The sequence below is a fragment of the Manis javanica genome, chromosome 10, assembly GCF_040802235.1.
Source record: "Manis javanica isolate MJ-LG chromosome 10, MJ_LKY, whole genome shotgun sequence".
Classification (NCBI taxonomy): domain Eukaryota; kingdom Metazoa; phylum Chordata; class Mammalia; order Pholidota; family Manidae; genus Manis; species Manis javanica.
The window spans coordinates 22,977,074-23,003,103 of NC_133165.1; the positions used below are offsets into that span (position 1 = coordinate 22,977,074).

At 45.3% G+C, this 26,030-nt stretch overlaps 1 pseudogene; it reads left to right on the top strand.

Moving 5' to 3' along the window:
* Positions 1-3,397: 3,397 nt before the first annotated feature.
* Positions 3,398-26,030, top strand: part of LOC140844004 (sorting nexin-29-like) — a 61,358-nt pseudogene continuing 38,725 nt past the window's right edge.

Sequence of the window (26,030 nt, forward strand, 5' to 3'; positions counted from 1 at the left end):
GGTTAAGTACAAATGCTACTGACTAGGAATTACCTATATAGTTAAGCTATGCCTGTGTGAAGAGGCTCGAATGCTGTCCCTGGCAGCTTTCCTCACGGACTAGAGCTCCTTCTGGACATACATAGTGTCATTCTTACTTTATAAATAATGTGGTGTAGACGTAGCCAGTCTCCCCCGCCCCCACTGTGTGACAGAGGCAGACTGTTGTGGTGGGGATGACGACTCCCATCCCCACAACCTTCTGTACATGCTTAAGACTGGCACTGAGGAGGGAGGTGAACCTCAAGTCCCAAATACCTGCTCGGGTCTGAGGGGTGGGAGCTGGGCACAGGTCTAGCAATCAAGCTTCTAGTTATACCCTACGTAAGGCAGAGCCTCTTAGTTTAGTGCTCAGAGCTTGTTTACCTCAGTTTCCAGGTAGTGAGACAGGGACCATAGACGTAGTCAGAGTAGGGTAAGGGCCTCCGGAGGAGGCAGGGTGGGATATTTGCAGTCAGAGCAATGTAACTACATGCAAGGAAACACCCCCTACTAAAACTCTATGTTAAACAGTAAGATCTAGAATCATTCTTCAGTGAGATCAGTTAATGCTCCCCAGATAAAGAAGAGTAGCACATGTTTTATGATGCTAATCATTTGTAACCCTGTGTAAGATTCCCTTTCGCACACTAAAAGGCCCAGGCCTATGTGCTGTCTTTCCTCCTTCATATCTAAGGAGGTGATTCTGCAAACTGAGCAACTAACTTAGCTGCAGACCTAGCTGTAGATGGTATGGTAAAGGGCAGGAAGAATTCCATCTTCAAGATAAGATTACATTTTAACAGCCAGGAAGTTCAAGAGGCAAGATTCTTTAGCAAATAGACAATACCTCAGCCCACCTTGGGGACTGGGCAGGCAGCCTTTTGATGTGCTCCCAGACCAAGGCGCCGGCATCCCAGAGAGAAATTAAGGCAGGAAATTCCTTATGTTAATTTTTAATATTCAGGAACCACTTAACAAGTCCACACCCTAAACTCTTTCACATTCCCAAATATCCCCCTAGACAACGCACCACTACAGACTCTCTTGTCCCCTCCTGGCGTGAGTCAGGAGCTCTGTTCTTTCACTTCATCTCTAAATAAAAGCCTGTACCTTGCTCTCCTACCTTGACTGTGAAGCTCACTCTTCGGCTTCATGAACAAGAACCCCAGCATCAGTAGGATGGCTGGTCCAGGAGCTGCCAGGAAAGGTGTTCTGGCCCAGCCTGAGTGTGAGTATGAGTGTGTGTGTACATGTGTGTGCACTGGACAGGAACGGGAGGCTGGGACTTTCCATTAAAAACTTAATTTCTGTGAGTCTAGTTGGAATTTTCAGTATGAATGTGACATTTTTCTCCTTGCTTACGTCATTAAGAATAAAAAAACTGTGACCTATTGTAGACCATGTCGTGCCTTTTATTTTTGTGGGCAGCAGAATTCTCTCATCATTATGAATGTGACCCATGGAAGGGACCCAAAGGACAAAGAAATCCACACCTTTCCAGCTGGAGGAACAGGGTGTAAGTCTAGGGAAAGGAAATCCTGGGGCAAAATACCTTTAAAAACCGAAATCAGTCAAAGGGAGAAATAAAGTTTAAAATCCGTTTATTGCTTACAAAACTGCAGTTCAGCCCATTTGTCTCCTGCTCAAGCAGCAGCAAAAACCGGCCCTCCCCTTCACCTCTCAGGTACAGATAAGCCCTCCCTTGCCCAGGTAATTACCCACTGATATGGAGATGGAGATGAAGTTCTCTCCACCCAGGAGGAATAACGCAAATGCACTAAAGCCAGACTTCTTTCCACCTCTGAACGCCTATTGATATGCAGATGTACCAAAGCCTGGTGGGATATTCTGGAAATATTACCATTTTACCCACATCGTCAGTGCAACTCTATGAAACGTGTATGTGAAGACTGAGCAAAGGTTACAGAGGGAGGCCGACCTAAACTAGGGTTTCGTTTGGCTGGGAGATTCAGACACATCACTCTTTAATTACAATAACAAAGTAACAATTGTAAAATATAATCCTGAAAATGGGAAAAAGCACCCCATCAACCAAACACACAAGTATTTTCATTTTGACATTGTCTCAACCCTAACACATGGCCACGTTCTGGGGCAATTGTAATCATGGTGGACACACTATTTTGCATGGGGCTTCCTTAATGTATTATCATTGGCCTTCCCTGCGTTTCCATCATCGTTATAATTAGGATTTTCAAACTACTACAAGAAATCCCTTCCTTGTGAAGAGGGCCATGATTTGCTTAGCTAATTCTCTGTAGTGGAGTTTTGGTGCTTTCCACTTTTTCACTATTATAAACGACACGGCAGAGCATCTTTCTCCAAAGAGCTCTGGACTTCTGCTGAGTTCAACAGACAAATTCCTAGGAGCCAGAGATTTCATGCTGAAAGGCAATGTGGTAGAAAACTATGAAGCTGTGGGTTACACTGAACTGGGCTGGAATTCTGGCTCCATTCCCCCGTGGGGGGGGGTGCTCCTCCATTCTGTGTTCAACTGTGGATCAAGACTTAGTGGATCAATCATTTTCGTTAGCATTAGAAAGAAAGAAAAGTAGAAGAGAGTATATTACCTACAGAAGTGCTTTGTTAAAGGTCTCCTAAAATGTGTGTACTGGTTGTGATTTTTTTTTTCTTTCTTGGAGTTGCAGGCGAACAGGTTGGGAGAATGTTCCTTTTATCTTTTCTGGGTCCCATTTTCCCAATCTGTAAAATGAGGCAGTACCCTGGACTTCCCGAAGATTAGTGTGAACACGTATTCTCAGGCGATCCATCCACCCCATCTCCATGCCACCACCAGCCAGGCTTCAGGCACTGTTACTTCCCGCTGGTCAGCAGACAGCAATGGCCCCTTCACTCTGCGCCACTACAATTCATTCTCAACCCAGGAAGAGTAACGGTCTTTAAAACCTAATTTAGATTGTGTCACTTTGCTTAAATTGCTGCAACGGTTTTTCTTTTCCTTACCTACTGAGAGTTGGTAGAACAGTCCAAATATGGTAAGGGGTTACCATGGCCTGCAAGGCCCTTCGCTACCTCTTCAAGCTCCTCTCACCACCCTTTCCTCTCTCACGCTCTCTCCAGTCACCCCCTCCAGGCAGGGTCTTTGCACCTGCTGCTCCTTCTGGAACCCCTTTCCTGCGGATCTTCCGGAGCCGTCTCCTTCTCATCCAGATCTAAGCCCAAAAGTCGTCTCCTTCGAGTCGCCCTTCGGGGCTGCCCGCCTCCTTGTCCCGACGTTCTGGCCCACGACTCGATTTCCCTTCTCGGCATCCGGCGTTCTGGAGCGATGTGGTCCCATTCCTCGAGGCCTGGCTCACGGTCTCCGACGGCTGTGGGAACCCGCCCGGCGGGGAGGCGTCCTGTTTGGCCGGCCGCCTCCTGACGCTCCGGGGGCTCTCCCACAGGTGGGCCCACAAGCTAGGACCCCGCGGCTTCGCTGAACGCCAGGAACCGCAGCCCCGGGGCCTCCAGGGCGCCCGCATCTACGTTCCGCGTCGGGGGGCGGAGCCGCGGCGGCGGCCCTCAACTTCCGGGGCGGGGCGGGGCGCGCTGTCTCCCGGCCTGTCTGGAGCTCCGCGGCGGCAGTGGCGGCAGTGGCGGCGCGCGGGGGAGGCACCGGCCCGGGGAGCGGCACCATGAGCGGTGAGTGGCGGCGGCGCAGCTGTGACCCGCCCCGGGCGCCTCGGCTCGGCTGCTCCAGCCGCGCGGTCCGGCTCCGGGGTCCCCGCGTCCCGCTCTCCGCAGACCCCCGTTGCAAAGCTCCCGGTTCCCTGATGCCAGGCACGCCCAGTTCCTGGCCCCGGACACCCGCAGTTCTCAGGCGTCCCGAGTCCAGGCACGCTCTAGTCCCTCACTCTTGCCCATCACTTACAACCAGCTCCTAGACATCTGCCCCCCGTTTTCCTGCCTCTGCCAATGCGCCGACCTCTCTGCCCCGTTACCAGACCCCCAGCCCTCAGACCTCCAGTGTCTCAGTCCCTCTTAACCCCTAAAACTACTGAGACCCAGTTCCGGCCACCCCCCCTGCTCCCCAGTCATTCCCACCACCAAGGCCTCTTGTACCCATTAACTCCAGTCTCCGTACAGGCAGAGTGTCATCTCTGGAGACTTAGCCTGCTGATTCCTGAGCCCCGTGACCTCCTAGCTCTCAGTCCCCAGAGGTCTCTGAGTTCTCCAGCCACTTCGTCTCCCCTGTCCCTTCTATTCTCTTGTATCCTGTCCCCCGGTGCTTTGCTGTTCCAGTCACCAGTTGTTCAGCCTGAGTTTCCCTTTCTGGTCCTTGCCTCTTATGTTTTGGTTATTTTTTCATTCTCCAGCCCCTTCTAGTTCTTTTCCTAGCTTATTTGAGGTCTCCCTTGTCCATGCCTGCAAATCTTCCCTTCTTGTCCAGTGCTGAGCCCATCTGGGGACCATCCTTTGGTTTTCCCAGTCCGCCCCTCTCCCTCCCATCAGTGAGGGATGTAGTTTTGGTGGGGAGGTTGGGAGGGACAGGGAAGTGCTTGTGGACAGCTTGTCCTCAGTGTATTTGAAGTTTAGTTCCTGGACTTGGTGGTATTCTCAGTCCTTTCCTCTGAAGAGGTCTCTTGGTGTTGTGGTGCTAAGTCATTCCTGGGTGTTGTATGTGGAGGTGGGAGTGACTCAGGGAAGCCTCTCAGCTTGCCCACCTGGGATCTGGATTTACTTAGGAGGACCCACCTACCCTCACCATCTGTTTTCTCCTCTCTGTGGAATCGCCTCTGAAGAGTCCTTGTGTCCAGCCCCCTTGGCCCTAGCCTTTAAGCCAGGAGTTTCTGGAGGTCAGAGGGATCTGTCTCTCTTCATTTTTCACTTTCTGGTTATCTGGATCATGTTTTTACAAGTTGTGTGCCTTTTGTTTTGCTAGTCAAGAACAAGATTTGTGAAATTGATGGTCCTAATGAGGGAGCAGCCAAGGGGGTTTCTAGAGAGGTAGTCCAGCTTCTGTTGCCAGAGTGAATGATTTTTGGCCTAATTAAAGTTTTTGGTCCTTGAACATTATTGATACCACAAAAATGTAGATGTAAACAAATTGGCAGGAGCAAGGATACTTGCCACATGTGGTGGCTGTATTAGGGGGGTAGTGGTCAAGATTTATTTTTGTTTTCTTAAAGAATTCAGTAGGTGGGAATCCTTGATTACCAGTGCTGCAAGATAAGGAATTCTGATTTTCATATAATGATTTTATTCTTACTGGAAAAGTAGACCTTGTAAGGACAGAAAGTCATTGTGATTCTTAGCACTGTCTTTTGTAAGGTCCTCAGTGCTCACTTCCATTAGTAATTATCCTGTCAAGAATCCTTCTTAAGTTAGAAAGACACTGAAATCCCCATTTCAAGAATGGGGAAACCAGGCCCTGAGAAGTCAGATAATTTGTGGAAAAGACAAGCTCTAAGGGTCTGATACACCAGAGTTTGGGGCTCTGTGGGTAATTTGCTGCTGTTTCTTGCTTGATGTTTATGTACATTTTGGCAATTTTTTTCTTATTTTTCTGGAATGTTGAAGGTCATGCTTTTCTCTTTGTCATTGACTGGGTCATCTCCAGCAGTGGTCTGTAGTTGGCATAAAGAATTGGCTGCAATGAGCGAATGAAAAAGAATATTTGTGGTTTTCATTCAAAGCAGAAAAAGTGATAATAAAGCCTAAAAGATTTAACATTTTGCTCTTTAAAGAAATGTTCGCTGACCCCTGCTCCAGAGTAAATTCTTTGCCCATTTATGACCCTGCTGTCGACTCAGTCTTTGATCTTAGACATCACAGAGCCACTTGAATGGTTGGAGCCTTGAAGCAGAGCCTGTCTCTCTCCATTGTGCCGTGGTGGACAGTGTGTCCTTTTGTTCGCACCCGGCTGTGCCACTTTTCCGCACAGTCCTGGGAGCCAGCACCCTGACTTTGGGGAAGAATGACGTCCATTTCATCGGTTTGTGTGCTAATGCCGGAGCAGACGGAACTGCCGCTTCACTCAGTGTTACACACGCCAGCTGCCCCCCAGTCCTGGTGCGTTCTGGTTCTCTCTGTTCAAGGCAGCCCTGGAGTCTTGGTTCAACGACTTGAGTTCCTTCTGGGAGCAGGGTTGCTTTAGGGCTCAGTTTCCTTCCCTGAGAAGGCTCACAACCCAGGGGAGATGCCAGGAGCAGGGTCATGGTTCCTGCAGTCCTTCCCGTCTTAGGGACTGTGTCAGGGCCATGGTGTGGCTGGAGGGCTGTGGGAACACCATTTAGAGGACGGTTTATCCTGCCTGTGGTGGGAAGGCCACTCAGAGAAGGTGACATCTGAGCCAGCCGTGGGAGGTTGGTTTGTCTTTGGTCGTGCTTTGCAGTGGGATCTGTTTTTCTGTGCAGAAGCTGAGCTGCTCAAGAGGTTAGCGTGGTCTTGTGGAGATTGGAAAGCATGGGCTTTGGGACAGTGTTGGGTCTGTCTCGGAGCCGTTCCTTGGGCAAGTGATCAGTGTTGCCCAGTCTCAGTACCTTAATCTGTTACAACAGGGCTGCCAGCACCCGCCTTGCAGGTGGTTGTGAAGGTTTAGTGTATATCTCAGAATGGAAGATGGGTAGCAGATCTGGCCGCGAGGCATGTTGTGTTTGGTTCTTGCAGAGCTGGCTGAAACACTGTTCTACAAAGAGTGTAATTAGGTGTTACCTAGTTAACATGAAAATCTGAATTTTCAGCTTTTCTTGGAAAAAACAGAAGTTGGGGCAACCCTGTGCTGCTGTAGCTGTGAGGCTGTGAGGCGCCCTCCGCAACGGTCATCTCTAAGGGCATCTGCCTTGGTTCCCACAGGCTCTGCCTCACCCCTTTTCTGCCTCCCCTCCTCCCGCTGTTCTCCACCTGACCCTGTGGGCGTTGGAAGGCTCTGATCTTGGTCTTGCACATGCCTCTGGCCTGTATTGGGCTACCCTTTCTTCCCCTCTCCTCCTCCACTTATACTTTCTTTCCATTTCTTTATTCGAAATGGCAGTGGATTTTTGGGGGTGGTGGAAGTCAAGCAACAAAAATAGCACTAAACTCACCACTGGCCTGAGTGCACCAACCCTCCCAGATGCCTGCAGATGGGACTATAAATTCTAGTCCCTTGCAAGGCTCTGATGTAGGGTGTTGTTCTAGGATCAGGGAAGATGGGAAATGATTAAGATGTGGCCTGGTCTGCAGCCTGCTGGGCACCCTTGACATGCAACTGTCATACTGCTTACTGGGTAGCTGTGAAGTCTGGAAACATAGGCACTATTTAAATTTTTAAAGTCCTCCTCTGATTAATTCTGCTAGGGCAGTGGGTTGACAAACCATGGGCTGTGGAGTAAATCCAGCCCAAGCCTGTTTTTGTAAAAAGCTACTCTCATTTATTAATGTGCTGTCTATGGATGCTTTCGAGGTGCAAGAACAGAGTCAAGTAGTTGTGACTGTATAACCCGCAAAGCCTAAAATATTTCTTGTTTGGCTTTTTACAGGAAAAGTTTGCTGAACCCCTGTTCTATGATATGTTAAAGGTGCAGGTTTATTCAGTGAAAACTGGAAACACGTTTTCTGAGACGGCACACTGTGTGTCTATGTGGGGCTTTATAGAAGTGCAGTGCACCATGTGTTTATGCGGGGCTTGAAAGAAGTGCAGTGCACCACGAGTCTATGTGGGGCTTGATAGGAATGCAGGGTGAATTGCAGTGTGCATTGAAGGGATCCAATAATATCATTGAATGTATCATCTGTTTGTTATATAGTATCAGTAAAGCATTTACTGTGTGTGCACCTGTGCTTCCAGATGTTACGGCCACTTTGTAGTTAATTCAGTGCAGGGTGAAGGAGACAGCAACAAAAGGGCCTGGGGCCAGAGCCCGGAGCAGCAGTCATGGTGGTAGCTCTCAGGGAGGGCCTGGCTGCTCTTGTGATGGAAGAAGAGAGCTCAGAGCAGAGAAGTGGGGCTGCAGCAGGAAGGCACGTGGGCAAAGGCATGGTTTTTATTAAATATGGGGGAGATATTACAACATCTTTATATGCTGTAGGAATTGCTACATGAGAAGACAAAATTGATGATGTGGGAAGGAGAGGGACAGTCACTGGAGTATGTCCTTGAGCAGGTGAGAGGAGATGGGATTCAGAGCACAGGTGGAGGTTTGCATTAGCATCTTGAAGCCTCAGTCTCATCATCTGTGAAATGGGATAGTCATACTTACTCTGGAGCAGAATTTCTCAACTGAGGCACTGTTGACCTTTAGGGCTAGATACTTCTTTGTTGGGGGCCTACCCTGTACACTGTAGGGTGTTTATCAGCACCCCTGATCTCTACCCACTAGATGCCAATAGTACCCTCCCAGTAGTACCAAAATGTCTCCAGACGTTGCCAAATGTCCTCTGGGAGGCAAAGTCACCCCGGTTGGGAATGGCTTATCTACACCCACTCCGTGGTAGAGCCCTTATCAGGAAAGTCGGAACTCTCCTTATTTGAGTGTGCCTGTTGGCCTGTTAGGAGCCTGACCCTTGCAGAGGTTCAGGACCACCTAGCGTGAGTCAGACCCGCCCCTCAGTGAATCGGAAATATGAAAGAGAAGGAGCATGGGCTGGCTTTTCTCCTGTGACTCGGGTGGGGCCTGGGTGCATCAGGAGCAGGCTTGCCCACCCTTAGAGGAATCCTAGTGTAGTTGTGCCGTTGGCTTGGAATGTGCTCTGGGCCAATAGCTACCTGCTGCAGACCTTCCCCTTTAAAATATTTGTTTATTGAGGTGAAATTCACAGAACAGAAAACGATTTGTGTTTTTAACACAGTTAAAACAGTGTACAATAGTTAAATTATAAATTTAACAAATATACAAGAATTAGCCATTTTAAAGTGTACAATTCAGTGGCACTTAGTGTATTCATAATGTCATGCAACCATCATCTCTATCGAGTTCTCCAAACATTTCATTATCCCAAAAGGAAATCCTATATTCATTAAGCAGTTACATTCTGTCTATGTGGATCCTATTCTAGTCCTTTCCAGTTTTAAAGCACAGCTCAAGTTCCCGCTTTTTCAGTAAGTGTCCCCTGGGCCCCAGTGAGTGGCAGCGTGGTGTGGAGGAAACAATGCTTCCGAGTCAGGCAGCTCAAAGTCTCAGCCTCAGTCCATGCCTGCTTGCTGTGTGACCTTGGGCAGAATTCCTGGCGTGCAGTGGCACCCAAGAAACTTGGCTTTCCTTTTCTTTTCTCCCTTAGAACTGCACAGTGCCTTGCAAGGATTAGCCTTAGACCAGAGAAAAACCCGGCCTGACTTCACTTCTGCCACTGTGTACCGAGGCAGGGAAATACCACTCTTTAAGTGTGTGTGCGGACTTCATCAACTGACCTGATCTCTGTTTACCTTGACCTCCAGGGTTGTTGCCAAGATTAGAGAAGTAATATATGTTGAGCACCTGGTGCATCTTGCCCATTTTCCCCTCCCCAGATGCCATCACTTTTATCCACCCAGGGCAGTGAACACAGAGGTCTTCAGTGGATTGCTTTGCCCAAGCTTTGGAGAGAAGCTAGCCAGTTGAAATTCCTTGGAGCTGGAAGTCTCACACCTCTGGGATATGGAGTTGCCAGCAAGGGTAATCTGTATAAAGTAGTAACACGTGTAAAGTGCTTAGTATGGACTAGGTACTATTCTGGGTGCACGGCATACATTCACTCTTTTAATAGACTAGTTGGTGCACAGATGTTAAGTAACTTGCTGGAGGTGTAAGATTCGAACCCTGTTCTCAATCCCTGATGTCCCCCCAGGAGGTCACCGAAGGCTAGAGGGTTGTGGTAAAAATTAACATAGGATCCTGAGGTTTTGAAACATTAAAGACAACACTGGAGCCAGGTGATTAATTTTTGCAAGTCAGGTGATTTCTGAGTTAGAGTAGGGAAATCAGCCTTGCATTTCTTTGACAGGTTTGTAGACCTCTGTGGGTATCCCCCGGGTGCCTTTCTATTTTCTATTTTCATTTTTGGTGGTGATCTAACAAGAAATAAAAAGAAGCCTGTTCTTACACCTGAAGCCAATATAATGTTGTATATCAACTGTACTTCAGTAGCACCACTGGTGCAGCTGGTCAGTAGTGTGGGTCGAGGACTGCCCTGTGAGGAGAAGGAAGGATGTGGGAAGGCTGGGGCTTCACAGAGAAGTCACTTCTGGGCTGGGACTGCAGGTTTGTTACCAGGGTTGAGAGTGCTGGGCTGAGCCAAGAGCCAGTGGACTTGAACTTTAATCCCACCTCAAGCACCTCACTTCCCATGGAAATAGCCTTGGGTGGAGGTCTTTTCCTCTCTGAGCCTGAGTAGTCTCGTGAGTGGAGCCACCTCTCCTTCTTTGCCAAGGGTTAATGGCAGTCACTTACTGGCTTAGCCCACAGTTGAGGCTCGGGTGGGGGGAGGCATCGGCTCCCTGCTCCTCCTAGGTGGCTGCAGTGCTTGAGACTAGAGGATTCTTCTTGGCTCTGGCAGGGGTGCTGTATTCTCCTCTTTGTCACTGGGAGAAGGCAAGAAAGACCCGGAGCCTTGATTGCTCTGCCTGTCTGCCTCCACAGAGGCCCCATGTTTGCAGACTGCAGAGCCAAGAGGGCATGATCTCATGTAGCAAGCAGTGCCCGGAGAAGGGAAGTGACTGTCCCAGTCACATGGCCAGCAAGCAGCCCAGCGGGAATGAGAACTCATGATGCCTTGTGACTTCCCACTAGAGCTCCTCACAGCCCTGAGCTTCCTGGCTGTCTCCTGTAGTTGATAAATGCTCCCAAGGCCACCCGTGCTTCCTCCACCCTATGAGACCCCCTCCTCTTAATCCCCTTTAAGGGCTGGGATGGCCTCAGGTGTTCCTTCGGAGGTCAGGATTGTCTCTCAGTTGGGTGCACTTCCAGCTTGCAGAGTGATTGCAGCCAGGGAGGGTGCATGGAGGCTGAGGCCTGAACAACCTCAGCCTGTTCCTCTGTAGAAGACATGCTTTTCGTCCCACCATGAGGAGAGGCTTTGTAAGGTAAGGCAGAGAAGGCTGCCGACATCTCATCTAGAAAAAGCAGTGGAGCAAGATACCATAGGAAAGATCTAGAATCACTGTGTATGTTAGGAAAAGTCGGTGCTAAATCCTTGCCAATCAAGTGTAGGTCAGGAACCAGTAGTGTGAGTATCTCTTGGGTGCCGGTGAGAAATACAGAATCCAAGCCCCACCCAGGCCATCTGGATCAGAACCTGCCTTTTAGCAAGACCCCAGGAGATTTGTGTGCACATGAAGGCTTGAGAATTATTGCTCTAAAATTTGTCAGTACTGAGAAGATGGAGATTTTAATTTTCTTTGTATGTTTTTTTCCTGATTTGTTATTGTGTTTTTTCACATGAATTACTTTTTCTTATTGTGGTAAAATATCCATAATGTAAAATTTCCCATCTTAACCATTTTTAAATACACATTCAGTGCTATTAAGTACATTCAAATTGTTGTACAGCCAGCCCCCCATCCATCTCCATAAGTCTTACTGTCTTGTAAAACTGAAACTCTGTCCCTATTAAACACTAAGTCCCCATTCTCTCCTACATCCGGCCCCTGGCAGCCATGATTATACTTTTTGTTTCTATGAGTTTGACTATTCTAAGACCCTCATGTAGGGTGGAATGATAATGGTATTTGTCTTTTTGTGCCTAGTTTATTTCCCTTAGCATAATGTCCTCAAGGTTCATCATGGATCAGAATGCCTTCTTTTTTAAGGCTGAGTAATATTCCATTGCATGGCTATACCTCTTTTGCTTATATAATCATGTCTTGATGGACACTGGGTTGCTTCCACATTTTAGTTACCGTGAATAATGCTGCTATGAACATGGGTGTATAAATATCTCTTTGAAACACTGCTTTCAATTCTTTTGCATATATGCTCAAAAGTGGAATTGGTAGGTCATATGGTAATTCAGTCACATGAATTACATTTATGATCAGAAAATAGCAAAGGCATTTCAGGAGGGAAAACCTTATCAAGTTTCCATTTGGCATTGGCCAAAGTCAGGTGGAGTTGTTGGGTGCAGTACTTGGAAAAAGGAAGAAAGAAAGCCTGATTTCTCTGTTTTTGTGTTAGAGAAGAGTAGAAATTAAACCTTTTGCTGAGCAAAGAACAGGATTTATTGATAGGCACAGGCATCAAGAGAGATGTTTGAGGGCCTTGGGCAGATGGTGTCTCCCATCATCCTTAATGATGTTTCAAGATGGCCTCTTGTCTGGTGGGAATGATGTGAGGCTATCCATTCTCAGGATCTCTTCCAGGAAAAAATGACAAGGGCAACATTTGGGAAGTCAGTTGTATTACTGTGTGTCTGTAGACTGTCTACTGACCATTTCTCTCCAGACCTGGAGTGAGGCAGGCACCCTATGTAGTGGTCTTGGCAGGCTTTTGAGGGGTGTAGTCTGGAGTCAGGATCCTAGTTTTGCTGATTAGTATTCAAATTAGAACAAAACCTAAACCTGTTGTCATGGTCCACGAGGCTCTTTGTGACTGGCCCCTGCCTGCTTGTCTGCTCTTTACTTCCTCTTTTTTTGTTTTTTGCTTATTACAGCAGACTTTCTTCTGGTCCTACAGGACCAGAAGCCAAGCTTGTTCTTGCTTCCAGGCCTCTCCTGGCTGGCTGCTCTGCCTGGAATGCTGGTCTACCAAATCTTTCCATGGTTGCTCCTTCTCCTTAGAAAGGGCTCAGCTCAGATGTATCTGTGCAGAGAGTCCTTCCACAACTGTCCTACTGTCCTGGCTAATGGGGATTTCTTGCCTCCTCCCCGTCTCATCTCATTTGGTTGTTTGTTTTATGAGAGAGAAGGCAGAGGCTTTTATTTCGAGAGAAAGCGAAAAGACAGAGCTCCTGGCTCAAGCCAGGAGTGACAAGAGAGCCGGGGGTGGTGGTGCCTTGTCTAGGGGTTTTATAGGCAGTTGAGAGACAAAGGGCTAGGAATGTACACCTGCTAAGTGGTCGCAAATACTTTTGAAGAAACACTAAGTTTCTTATCTGTCTTCGTGGTTATTTACAAGAATTTTACTGCTCTGATTTCCTCCCAGGATAGCAGCTTCCTGGTCTGGGAGCATATCACTCAAGATTGCCTGCTTTGCTCCCAAGGTGGGCTGAGTTATTGTCTTACTTTTTAACTAATTGGGTTTTAAGATGGAATCCTTCCTGTTTTTACTATGTTGTTTTGGGCTTGCAGTAGTTATGGGCTTGCTTGCTACATTGCCAAGTTGCAACAAATCATTTGTTTAGGGCTGGAAGAAGAAAAGCAGCACTTGGGTAAAGTTAGAAAAATAAGCTGGCCCCCCTCCTCAGTAGGCCAAAGCAAATATCACAATGGATTGTCTTGCTTTGTTTTTTTCCAGAGGCCCTCACCCTACTCTGTCTAAGCCCATGGTCCCTGTCTCATTCCCCCCCCCCCCCCCCGCTACAGATGGAGACCCTAGCTGCTGCTAGGGGAAGGGGGGCAATGAACTCTCTGGCTGCTTCATGCTGAGAAGGGGTGCAGTTAGGAGTGCAGCTAGGTCTCCATCAGTGGTCGGTCAAGAGGGCCTCGGCAAATGGGCACTTCCATCCTGGGTTCTATTTCCATCACCATTTATAGTTTTATGGCTTCTAGGCAAGATAGAAGAAATTGTGTTTTAGGTTCAGTAGCAATATCTGGAGTTGGATTTTCCATTCTGGAAGAACAGACTTGACAAGGAGATTAAAGAATGTATGGCTGAATATGAGGATTAGAAATAGTAAAACTCTAATTGATAATCAGAGTCAGATATCTTGGGGAAACTAGAATTCTGGATCTAGTCTATGTCTCAATGACTGATATTAGGATTCAATATAGATAAGGCTGCATTATTGAAAGAACTCTTTTCTCTAAAATCACCCTCATTTTTATTAGAAGTAACCAGTTTAAGAAAATAATTAATACTTGGCTTGATTATTTGTGTAAGTGCAGTAAGAAGAGCAATTGATTACATAGACTCTTTTAAATGTGCTTTGCTGGAACTTTTTGTGAGGAATTTCAGATTGGACTTTTAAAGGCCTCTCAAGGTCAGAAAGCCAAGCCACACTTGCTATCAGATTTTGCTTGCAGTACCTGTAGATTTGGGTGAATTCCTCTCTTCTTGAGGTCTCCTAGACATTTTGAGGTTCTTGCGCTTCCCAGAAAGTGACTTCTTTACTCACCTGGTAAGACTGCTGGGAACCTTGTAAGCAAGGTACCAACCAGGCCAGTTCTTCTAATGGGCTTTGTTGGCTCTATAAAGTCAATCTTAGTTCTTTAAAGCTGTCTGTTCATATCTGAGTTTACACACGTGTCTCTCAGGTATGACATTCCCATCAAAGCCTTGGTAATATAACCAGTGTTTTTAATTGGTCTTGTTACAAGGAAAGCAGATTCTTACTGAGCTTATGCAAATAAACATGCTGCTATAAAATATAAAAATATTCACTGAGAGTTTTTAAATTCTGGAGGGATCAGGTAGACTAAACTGTTAAGAGAAAAAACGTCTATTTCAGTTCAACTTAAATTAGCATTAATACTTAATATTTTTTATTAGAATTTTCTGGAAGTTTTAGAATGCCCAATTATCAGAAGCACTTGTCTTTAAATCAATTTTTATTAACACCATCTGGAGGTAGAAAAATCTTTCATTTACACACCGAGACACACAAACATACAGATTGAGATGTAATGACTACAGTTAGCAATACTTTTCATAAAAACATATACACTGATAAACTGATGCAAAGATTTGAGTTACTAATATCCAATTGCCTTCTTTCTTTTTAGCTTCTTTTATTAAAAGCATCTCAGTTTTCAAGAATACACTCTAAGGGTGAGCAGTTTATATAACTGGGTTAAGGTTTAGATGGCCGCAGATGAACAGGGCTGATGAAGGCTCTGTACTGATAGGGACTGTGTGTGTCCAGGGGGCTGGAAATGAAATGCAATTACAGTTCTAGCACCAGTTATTTAAATCCAGGCTGTATTGCAGAAGATAAATTTTCATCTAAGGGAGTCCAGTTTAAAAAACCTCCCAATTTTTAAAAAAAATTTTATTTTGGTATCATTAATCTACAATTACATGAGGAACAGTATGCTTACTCGACTCCCCCCATCAAGAAGTCCCCCCTCACATACCCCATTACAGTCACTGTCCATCAGCATAGTAAGATGCTATAGAATCACTTCTTGTCTTCTCTGTGTTGTACAGCCCCCACCCCCGTGCTCCCCCCTACATTATGTGTGCTAATCATAATGCCCCTTTTCCCCCTTGTCCCTCCCTTCACACCCATCCTCCCCAGTCCCTTTCCCTTTGGTAACTGTTCGTCCATTCTTCGGTTCTGTGAGTCTGCTGTTGTTTTGTTCCTTCAGTTCTTTCTTTGTTCTTATACTCCACAGATGAGTGAAATCATTTGATACTTGTCTTTCTCCGCCTGGCTTGTTTCACAGAGCATAATACCCTCTAGCTTCATCCATGTTGTTACAAATGGTAGGATTTGTTTTCCTCTTATGGCTGAATATTCCATTGTGTATATGTACCACATCTTCTTTATCCATTCATCTACTGATGGACACTTAGGTTGCTTCCATTTCTTGGCTATTGTAAATAGTGTGGCGATAAACATAGGGGTGCATATGCCTTTTTCAAACTGGGCTGCTGCATTCTTAGGGTAACTTCCTAGGAGTGGAATTCCTGGGTCAACTGGTATTTCTATTTTGAGTTTTTTGAGGAACCTCCATATTGCTTTCCACATGGCTGAACTAATTTACACTCCCACCAGCAGTGTAGGAGGGTTCCCCTATCTCCACAACCTTGCCAACATTTGTTGTTGTCTGTCTTTTGGATGGTGGTGATCCTTACTGGTGTGAGGTGATAGCTCATTGTGGTTTTATTTTGCATTTCTCTGATGATTAGTGATGTGAAGCATCTTTTCATGTGTCTGTTGACCATCAGAATTTCTTCTTTGGAGAAGGGTCTATTCAGCTCCTCTGCCCATTTTTTAATTGGCTTATTTGCTTTTTGTTTGTTGTGGTATGTGAGCTCTTTATACATTTTGGAAAAAACTTCCCAATTTTTGAGGATAATGATGAACCCAATAAGTAGAATAGATTTCAAATAAAAGGATTTAGAAAACCAGTTTTATATTAGTAGTAGTTCATAGGACTTTTGACTATTTTTCTTCCTTTCCTGCCCAGAGGTGGGAGATCAAGGAGCGGCAGACACCGGGAAACTTTTCACTTGATACTTAAGAATGGTAGCTGATGCTAATCATCCTTGAAGTGGCTAACAGGTGCCCAGACACATTTTATGAGCTAAAAAGTACAGCATTTAGTCAAGAATAAGAGTGAAGCGTAGATCTCCTACGTTGCAGTGGTGAGCATTGGGTTCCGTGAAATTGATGAAGTTAGAAGCACACACAGAGCATGTAAAGAAAGTAAAGAGCGCCTCTGCCTCACCCAGAGGCCAGGATGGCCTGAAGAAGCAGGCTGGAAGTCGGAGACAGAGACAGAGACAGAGAGAGACACTCCTCACGGATACCCAGTCAGGCAGTCAGGGTTTGATTCTAGACATGCGGGCCTTTGAGAAGCCGCTGAAGTGCATCCAGCCCCTCGCATCCAGGGAGAGGCCTCTGAAGGGGAATCCTGGCCTCCACTCAGGTGACATTCCCGGCTTCCAAGGGAGATGGGGGATCCACTGAGGGAGACGCAGGGGAACCTGTCACTTGAGACTTTGAGATCGGCAGCCAGGCTAGTCCCATTTAAGTGGTTGACGAGCGCCCGATGCTGGGTGCCACAGACAGCTTCCTTCTATGAGGACAGTGAGAGAAAAGACAGGCTTGGGTGCCGATACTCACCTCCGAAGTTATCCCAGACGAACCCCCAAAAATGATGTCGGGGTTCTTGTTCACGGAGCCGAAGAATGAACTTTGCGAACAGTCAAGGTAGGAGAGCATGGCAGAGGCTTTTATTTAGAGACAGGACTTTAATATCATCTCATTTATTAGTTTACTTAGGTACTGTTTGTTTCTTCCTAATAGAATTTTCTTTCCATGAGAAGATGGCTCTTTTATATCATTTAACTACTATGTCCCCAGCACTTTGAATGTTGCATGGCACATGGTAGAAGTGAAGTAAATACTGAATGGGTCAATGCACACTATTGCTTGCATTTTCAGAGAGGTCTGAGCTTCAGTTTCCATGTGCAGTTTGGGGATCCTAATACCTGGCTTATACGGTGTGTGTGGAAATCGCAGATTGTAGTGTGTGTGGAAATCGCAGATTGTAGTGTGTGTGGAATACTCAGCTTAGTGCCTGGCATGCAGGCAGTGCTCAATGCACACAGTTGTTACCAACCCAGTGGCCTTGGCATGACTTGAATGAGTGAGTCACTGACCATCTCTGAGCTGATGCCCTGCTGGTACTTCCGGGTGAAGCCCATGTTGAATTGCCCAAGAGAGCAGTGGCTTGGTGGCAAAACAAGGCTTGTGGTAAGGAGCATGTGCTCTTGTAACTCTGAATTTGAATCTCTTCCAATTGTATTCTCTGTCTGATGCATCATAATATGTCGCTGTTGATTGGAGTCCTGGGCCTCTTGCGGAGCCTCAGATGGGCTCAGACAGTGGTTTGCTTGGTGTTTTGAAGTGATCTTGCCCTAGGCCCTCTTAAATGGAAGTTTGGTGTATGCCGTTCTGTGGTATGATTAATGACCCATGATCATTCAGATGGCCAGAATATATTTCTCAGCTATATTTGGTCTTCATCCACAGTTCTTGAAAATGGTTCAGAGCTATAAAGGTGAAGTGGGTTTCTGGTTATTAATGAAGGTAACTTTTCACCCCACCTAAGGGCTTTGGGAAAGCACCAGAGGTGGGGGGCTGGTTGCCAGGAGGACCAACCATGAGATTAGAGGGGTGGAACTCTCAGGCCCACCCTGGGACCTGCGGGGCGAGGAGAGTCAGCCAGTGGCCAATGACTTAGTCAGTCACGGTTATGTAATGAAGCCTTCATAAAAACCCGGGAGGACTGCTTTTGGTTCTTTTCCTGAGAGCTTCCCCGCTTTGGGAACCAGAACCCTTCTGAGCTGGGCCGCAAGCTCCATGAGGATGAAGCTCCTTTGTTTGCAACCTCACCCTGTGTATTCTCTTTTTCTGGCTGTTGGTCTGTCTCCTTTATCACATCCTTCAGTAAACTGGTAAATGTAAGTGTTTCCATGTCGTCTGTGAGCCACTCTAGCAAATTACTCAAACCCAAGGAGGAGGTCGTTGGAACCTGCATTGGTAGCAGCCTGGGGCTTGGGACTGGTGTCTGAAGTGGGGCATGGCTTGCAGGCTTTGTGGGACTGAGCCTTCAGCCTGTGGAACCTGATACTGTCTCCGGGTAGATAGTGTCAGAGTTGAGTTGAAGTCTCAGACACCCACCCTGGCTGGTGTCTGAGAATTGCTTGGTAGTGAGGTGTGTGTATGGGAACACCTCCCTCTTGCCTGCCTGCCCCTCATGTTAATATTGGGTCCAGGAACCCTAAAACACATGTTATCAGTTGGAAATGCTTTTGGCTGTAAATAACAGCCCAATATACAGTGGTTTGAACAAATGGGACTTTTTTGTTGTGTGAAAGGTAGGAGATTTCTAGCTTTGGCTCAGCAGCGAAATGACAGCAGGGCTGGTGTCTTTGATTCTCTTGGCCGGGACCTCCAGGCCTGTTGCTTGCTGGAACAAGATGCTGCCTCCACTCCACCCAGTGTGTTTATGATTAAGGCATGAAGGATGGAAGAGGAATGAACACGGTAACATCTGTTCTTTTATCAGGCTGGTATAATTTTCCTGGAACCCTCCCAGTTTCATTAAGTACTTCTGCTTACTTCTCATTAGCCAGAACTCCTTAAGGTCAGTCTGAGCAGAGAGGCTGAGAAGAGGAGTAATTGGGGCTTTCAGCTTGTGTTGGGGAAGGTGGCGTGGGCAAACATGCTGGAGATGATGCTGACGTCAGCCAGGCTGCCGGCCGTACTAGGAAGCCTGTGTTTTAAGTCAGCCTATTGGTTCTCTTCTGGGGGCAGTTGTGTCTCCTAGAGGACATTTGGCAGTATCTGGAGACATTTCTATTCCCACAAGTAGAGGATGTGCACGTGTGCTGATGGTAAATAGTGGTTAGAGGCCAGGGAGGCTGCTCCACTTCCTGCACTTCACAGGGGCCTCTACCTCAGAAAATTATCTGGCTGGAATGTCAGTAGCACCAAGGTTGTGAAACTCTGAGTTAGACCATTTCAGGCACATTCTTCGAGTCTGGGGAAGAGTCAGCCGCTTTCCTGTGTAGCAGTAACAGGCTCAGATTCATCGTAATGACGTACATTATTGATAACCTGGTCTTGTCACTGGCTTTTTTTCCGAGGGAGGCTGTTGCTTTTTGGGGAGAGCAATATACTATGTGGCAGAAAGTCTTTACAGGAAGCTAATGTCAAACAGAGCTAATCAAGTCTTGTTGCATTTTCGGATCACAGAACAATGACGTGAAAAGACAATTTCTGCTGGAGCGACTGCTGGACGCAGTGAATCAGGTAAGAAGATGAAGTGCACATTTGGCTTTGAGGTCCAGCGATAGTGGCACATAGTTAATTTAGAAGTCACTTCTGTGCTTCTGTATACACACACTCACTCCCACTTTGGATCTGGGAGCAGTGAGGCTAATAGCTTTCCCCAGGAAATGATATGGCAGGGAAGGCAATTGGAAGTAGAGACAGAGGAACCTCTGTGTCCTGACTTTCTAAAGCCCTTTGGAGGATCCTGTCTGCAGTGACATTCCTTTGAGAAGGGCACTGAAGAGGGCTTTAAAGTTTTATTTCCAAGCAGTTGTGTTTTAGCGCAACTCTTACAGGTGCTGAGGTTGTGGTCAGAGTTAAGGCCCCTTGAGCGTGAGAAGAGGGACGAGGAGGAGTGAGGCCATGGCCAGGATCATATGGCTCCTCCAGCGTGGGGTCCGCTCTGATTGGCTGAAGCTTTTTGTGAAGCCTGGCTTTTCGTGGGCATGGAAGCGAGCTTTGACACAAGGCTGGCATCAGTTTTCTTGCCTGAATGTACCAGACATACATCGCTTCTTTTTAGAACCTGGTAGCTATTTATTTAAGATTCACAATTATGCCCCACTTGGGGCAGTGTTCCCGAAGCATTTGACCCATAGAACTTTGTATTCTATATAAAACACTCTGTTTTATATATAAACACTCTGTTTACTATATAAAAATTACCCACCCAAAACACATTGATATGAAGATCAGGCTACTGTTGGGATACCAATGAGAAGATGGTTCTCTCCTAAGAATTATTTATTCATTTCCACAACTAAAAATCTCAAGAAAACATTTTGTGCACTCGCCATCTGAACTCATGAGAATCATGAATTGTGTAATCCCTCTGGCACATATAAATAGACCTGTAATGTTGTGCTTATACAAACATGCACTGTTTATTGCACATTCGTCATATCCTAGGCTCTGCTAAGAGCTGTACAGTTAATCCTTCCAGCCACCCTCTGAGATAGTTTCTGCAGTTATTTGCATCTTACAGATGAAGAAGCTGAAGCTCAGGAAGGTCCAATGACTTGCTCAAAGTGTTATAGTTAATAAGTAGCAGAACTGCCATGCAACCTTGGGAATTCTTGGTTGCCCACATTTTTGGAAGGGGCAACTCACAACTGTATGCATGTACCCACCAATATAAGGAGAGAAATACTTGAACAGAGGTGTGTGTTAAGTATTGAAGCGAGCCCAGAGAATTTAGCATCTGCCTAAGCCTTGAGTTGTCCTGGTGTGCCAAAAGGACACAGGCCTAGATATAGCTGGGGTTGAATGCCACCTTCATCTCTTCACCACTGTGTGTGCTGGGGCAGCCCAGTTAGCCTCTCTGAGCATCTCTCTTCCCTGAAACCAGGTCACTGATCTCCATAGGGCTGTTAAGGGAATTGCATTTGTTAAAGTATGAAAAGGGCCTGGCTGGTACCTGGTTCACAGTATATATGGAGCTCACATTAGTAGTTTCTTCTTTTCTCCAGAGATGGAAAATCTAAGAAGAAGCTGAATAGGCAAGTTGAACCACTTTAAGTGTAGCAGTTAAACATAAATAAATAAAAGTAAATAGTCCAGAGCTACTATTGTTATTATTTTGGTTGAATTAGGATTGTGAAAGTGTTGTATATATGCCTTAAAAAAAAATCAGCTTTGAGATATAATTTGCATATAAGAAAATAATAATAAGTTCTGGAATCTTACAAGCCTGCTACTCCCAGTGGAGATTCTATACCTTTATCAGGGAGTAATGGATAGGGGCAGTGGTTGCACAACATTGTGAACTGGATTGTGTAACTAAAAATGGTAAAAATGGTAAATATTATGTTATCTTTATTTTGTCACAATTTTAAAAAAGAATAGTTTGCTTTTGTTTGTACCCATCCTGGGCAAATTGTGCCCCACTACCAGATGACTTGTTTGAAGTTTGATTGATGCTGTCATAATTTTATAGCCAGTCATAACAACTTCGGGGCCTTGTCAAGAGGGACCCATCATCACAGATTTCAAAGATTTAATTATTGCCTATTAGGAGCAGTGTTCTAGACAGTCAGCTGCTGACAGGTAGAGGACGCTTCCTGCAGATTATTCCTAGATAATCTGTAGAAGGCTGTGTAGTTTTGTTTTCCTCTTAGAATTTTCCCACAAGGCTCCCTTCCATGCAAGTGGGAAATAAAGGCTTCCTTTAAGTGGCAGCTGGAAGACTGGGGTGTTCACTGTCTTACATCCTGGGCTGACACCCAGGGCATGGGGAGCCTTGACTCAGCACCAAGAGTTTCTGGCCCTTTGTCCTCTGTGACCCTGAGGGCCTTGTGACATTTGAGTGTCCCATCCCAGCAGCTGATCTCAGTGGCTTCTTTTTCCATGCAGTGCCAGATGCGCTTTGGAGGGAGAAAGGAGATTGCCTTGGATTCCAACAGCAGGTAATATGTTGCTTCTAAAACCATTTAGTGTTAAGACCAAAAAGGTAGCCAGAGAAGAACAGCTTCTATAACTGCCTCCTTAGCTAAGTGGTGCAGTGAGTAAATCTGGGTGATGTGCAGACCACCCATGAAGTGACTATTGTTGGCAGCATTTCCAGCTTCCCCTAATTCTCTGTCTAGTAATATTAGTCTGAGGAAATTACTTGAAATATCTTTCTGCCTTAAGTTATTTTCAGGGTAATTCATAATGATGAATACTCAGAAATGCATATGCCCAACGATTGGGAAATGGTTAGAAAATGGAGTGCATCAGTAGGATGGAAAGTTATATAGCTATTAAATTGATGCCCATGCAGAATTTGTTTGAAGCAGGAAAATGCATCTGTAGTAAAAGTCCTAAAAATTGCTCTTGACCTTCATGACCCAGGAAAGGCCAACATAATTGCATAAGCTTATAATTTTGACTGGGAGGAGATGCAGATGTTCTGGTAAAGGTAGGAGACACACAGGCAGCTGCTGGGAATGCTTTGTGAAGTCATTTGAGCTGATGTCTCTCTCCGTCTGGCTTATTTCACTGAGCATAATACCCTCCAGCTCCATCCATGTTGTTGCAAATGGTAGGATTTGTCTTCTTATGGCTGAATAATATTCCATTGTGTATATGTACCACATCTTCTTTATACATCTTTATACATCTTCTTTCATCTATGGATGGACACTTAGGTTGCTTCCATTTCTTGGATATTGTGAATAGTGCTGCAATAAACATAGGGGTGCATCTGTCTTTTTCAAACTGGGCTGCTGCACTCTTAGGGTAAGTTCCTAGAAGTGAAATTCCTGGGTTGAATGGTATTTCTATTTTAAGCATTTTGAAGGACCTCCATACTGCTTTCCACCATGGAGACCTGGGTATTTTATGCCCTCTTTGATTAATTGGCTGACCACAGGCCTGATTTTCTTAGCGTTTGTTAGTGATTCAAACAGCAGCTCCTGTGACCCAGGGGATTTGTTAGGCCCTTTGTGTTCGTTATTCTGTTTTTGATTCCTGAAATGAGTAGTGAATGAGAGTTCCCTCATTTTACAGATGAAGAGAAGGCTAAAAAAAGGCAATAACTTCCTCAATGTTCCAGGGCTAATACGTGGCAGAGCTGGAATTTCTACTCAGGTCTACATGGTTGTGATGCAGAATCTCCTACTCCTATTCATAATGGCATATTATTTCCAGAAAGATGGTTCCCTGAAAGATCTTGATCTCCCAATTTGAATTAATGAGTAAATTATGCAGCAAATATCAAGTAAGTTATGACACTCAGAGCAGAGGTCAGCAAACTATGTCCTGCTACCATTTTTCTAATGAAATTTTATTGGAACACAGCCACAAGCATTCATCTACTTACTGTCTGTGCTGCTTCTAGGCAGAGTTGTGACTGAGAAGATCTGGTCCATAAAGTAAAAAATGATTATTTACTTCATTTTATTTATTCTTTGGCTCTTAATGAAAAAGATTGCCATCCCCTGTCTTAGAGAACAAAGGATAGGGGATCCCACTTAATCATAGTGTCCCACCATATTCAGTTGTCTGTTGTCTATATGCTCCACTAGATGGAAAGCTTTGGGAATGCAGGGCACTGTGTCTGATTTTCTTCCTCTTGATGTCCAGCCCCTAGCATAGTAACTGGAAATAGCTAAGTTCTCCAATAAAAGTCTGTTTAGTGAATACATTTTGTTTGGAAGGAAGGGCATTATTCAATGTGCACAGGACTGTATTTCTTTTTTATTTATTTATTTTATTTTTTATTAAGGTATGGATACACACTCTTATGAAGGTTTCACATGAAAAAACAATGTGGTTACTACATTTACCCATATTATCAAGTACCCACCGTTACCCCAATGCAGTCACTGTCCATCAGTGCAGCAAGTTGCCACAGATCCACTATGTGCCTTCTCTGTGCTGCACTGTTTTGCCCATGATCCCCAACACCATGTGTACTAAACATAATACTCCTGAATCCCCTTCTCCCTCTCTCCCCACCTGCCCTCCCACACTCCTCCCCTTTGGTAACCACTAGTTCATTCTTGGAGTCGAGTCTTTGAGTCTGCTGCCATTTTGTTCCTTCAGTTTTGCTTCATTGTTATACTCCACAAATGAGGGAAATCATTTGGCACTTGTCTTTCTCTGCTTGGCTTATTTCACGGACCATAATATCCTCCAGCTCCATCCATGTTGTTGCAAATGGTAGGATTTGTTTCTTTCTTATGGTTGAATAGTGTTCCATTGTGTATATGTACTACATCTTCTTTATCCATTCATCTAGTGATGGACACTTAAGTTGCTTCCATATCTTGGTTATTGTAAAAAGTGCTGCAATAAACATAGGGGTGCATAAGGCTTTTTGAATCTGAGAAGTTATATTCTTTGGGTAAATTCCCAGGAGAGGGATTCCCAGGTCAAATGGAATTTCTATTTTGAGTTTTTTGAGGAGCCTCCATATTGCTTTCCACAATGGTTGAACTAGCTTACATTCCACCACAGTGAAGGAGGGTTCCCCTTTCTCCACATCCTTGCCAGCATTTGTTGTTTCTAGTAGTCTTTTTGATGCTGGCCATCCTTACTGGTGTGAGGTGATATCTCACTGTGGTTTTAATTTGCATTTCCCTGATGATTAGTGATGTGGAGCATCTTTTCATGTGTCTGTTGGCCACCTGAATTTCTTCTTTGGAGAACTGTCTCTTCATATCCTCTGCCCATTTTTTAATTGGGTTATTTGCTTTTTGGGTGTTGAGGTGTGTGAGTTCTTTATATATTTTGGATGTTAACCCCTTGTCAGATGTCATTTACAAATATATTCTCCCATACTGTAGGATGCCTTTTTGTTCTGTTGATGATCACAGGACTGTATTTCCTGATTCCTGAGGTGTCTTATTACCGGCATTACTTGAGCATGCTACAGAGGAAGTGATTCATTCTTGAGGAAAAGTGCAAAGGTTAATTTTTTTTAATTGAAATATCGCTAATATACAATCTTATGTTGGTTTCAAATGCACAACACAGTGGTTCAGCCATTATCCATATTATTAAATACTTACTTCCTCTAGTGTGGTTACATATCTAAACGTAGAAATATGTTGCAGAAGCAAACATTAATTTTAAAATTAATTAAATGTGAATTGAAAGTGGCTGAGAGCTGTGCCTAGGTTTGGCTTGGAATTGGTGCATTTTGTAGCCATTGGAAGCCCTAATAGTCAATATAGGTTGTAATCTGGAAAAATGAGTCATTTTGCATTTGCTGGAGAGAGAAGGAAGACTAATAAAGCTACTGGCTGTCTTAGTCTCTCTGGGCGGCTACAGCAAAATACCAGACTGAGAAGCTGGTTTCCACACCAGCTGTTTCATTTTGCATTCCTACTAGCAGTGCAGAAGAGCTCCAATTGCTCCACATCCTTGCCAACATGTGTTAATATTATTATTATTTTGGATAATAACCATTCAAATGGGTGTGAAGTGGTTTTGATCGATTCTTTCTTGCAGTTGCAGATTTCTCTCAAAAAGTAATTCAAGAGCACCCCACCCAGGTCAGCTGGACTGTGTCCTCTCATCAGTGTCCCCCCTGTAGTTCTGAGTCTGTCTTTCAGCAAACACACATGTCACACTCACTACCTGTTTTGTTTCCTTGACTGTCTCTCTCTCTATGGGCCAAGGACTGTGTCCATTCTCACATGTCCCTGTAGCTTCACTGTATTGAAAGATGCCTTGCCACCAAAAGTCTAAATTAAAAATGATGACTCGAGGACCCAGACTTCAGGAGGTGCTGCTGGTTTTCCCAGGAAGCCAAACCCCACCGTCTGCTGTCTGTACAGCTTTACAGTCAGTTGAAAGCAGGTGTTCTTAATATATACACCTCCAACTGAAATTAGAGAAACCAACCTCCATGATCCTCGGTGGGGCTACTTGAAAATGGTTGATTGCATTTAACTCAAAGCAGAATTTATATTTGGTTCATTGAGTCACTTTGGGTACAA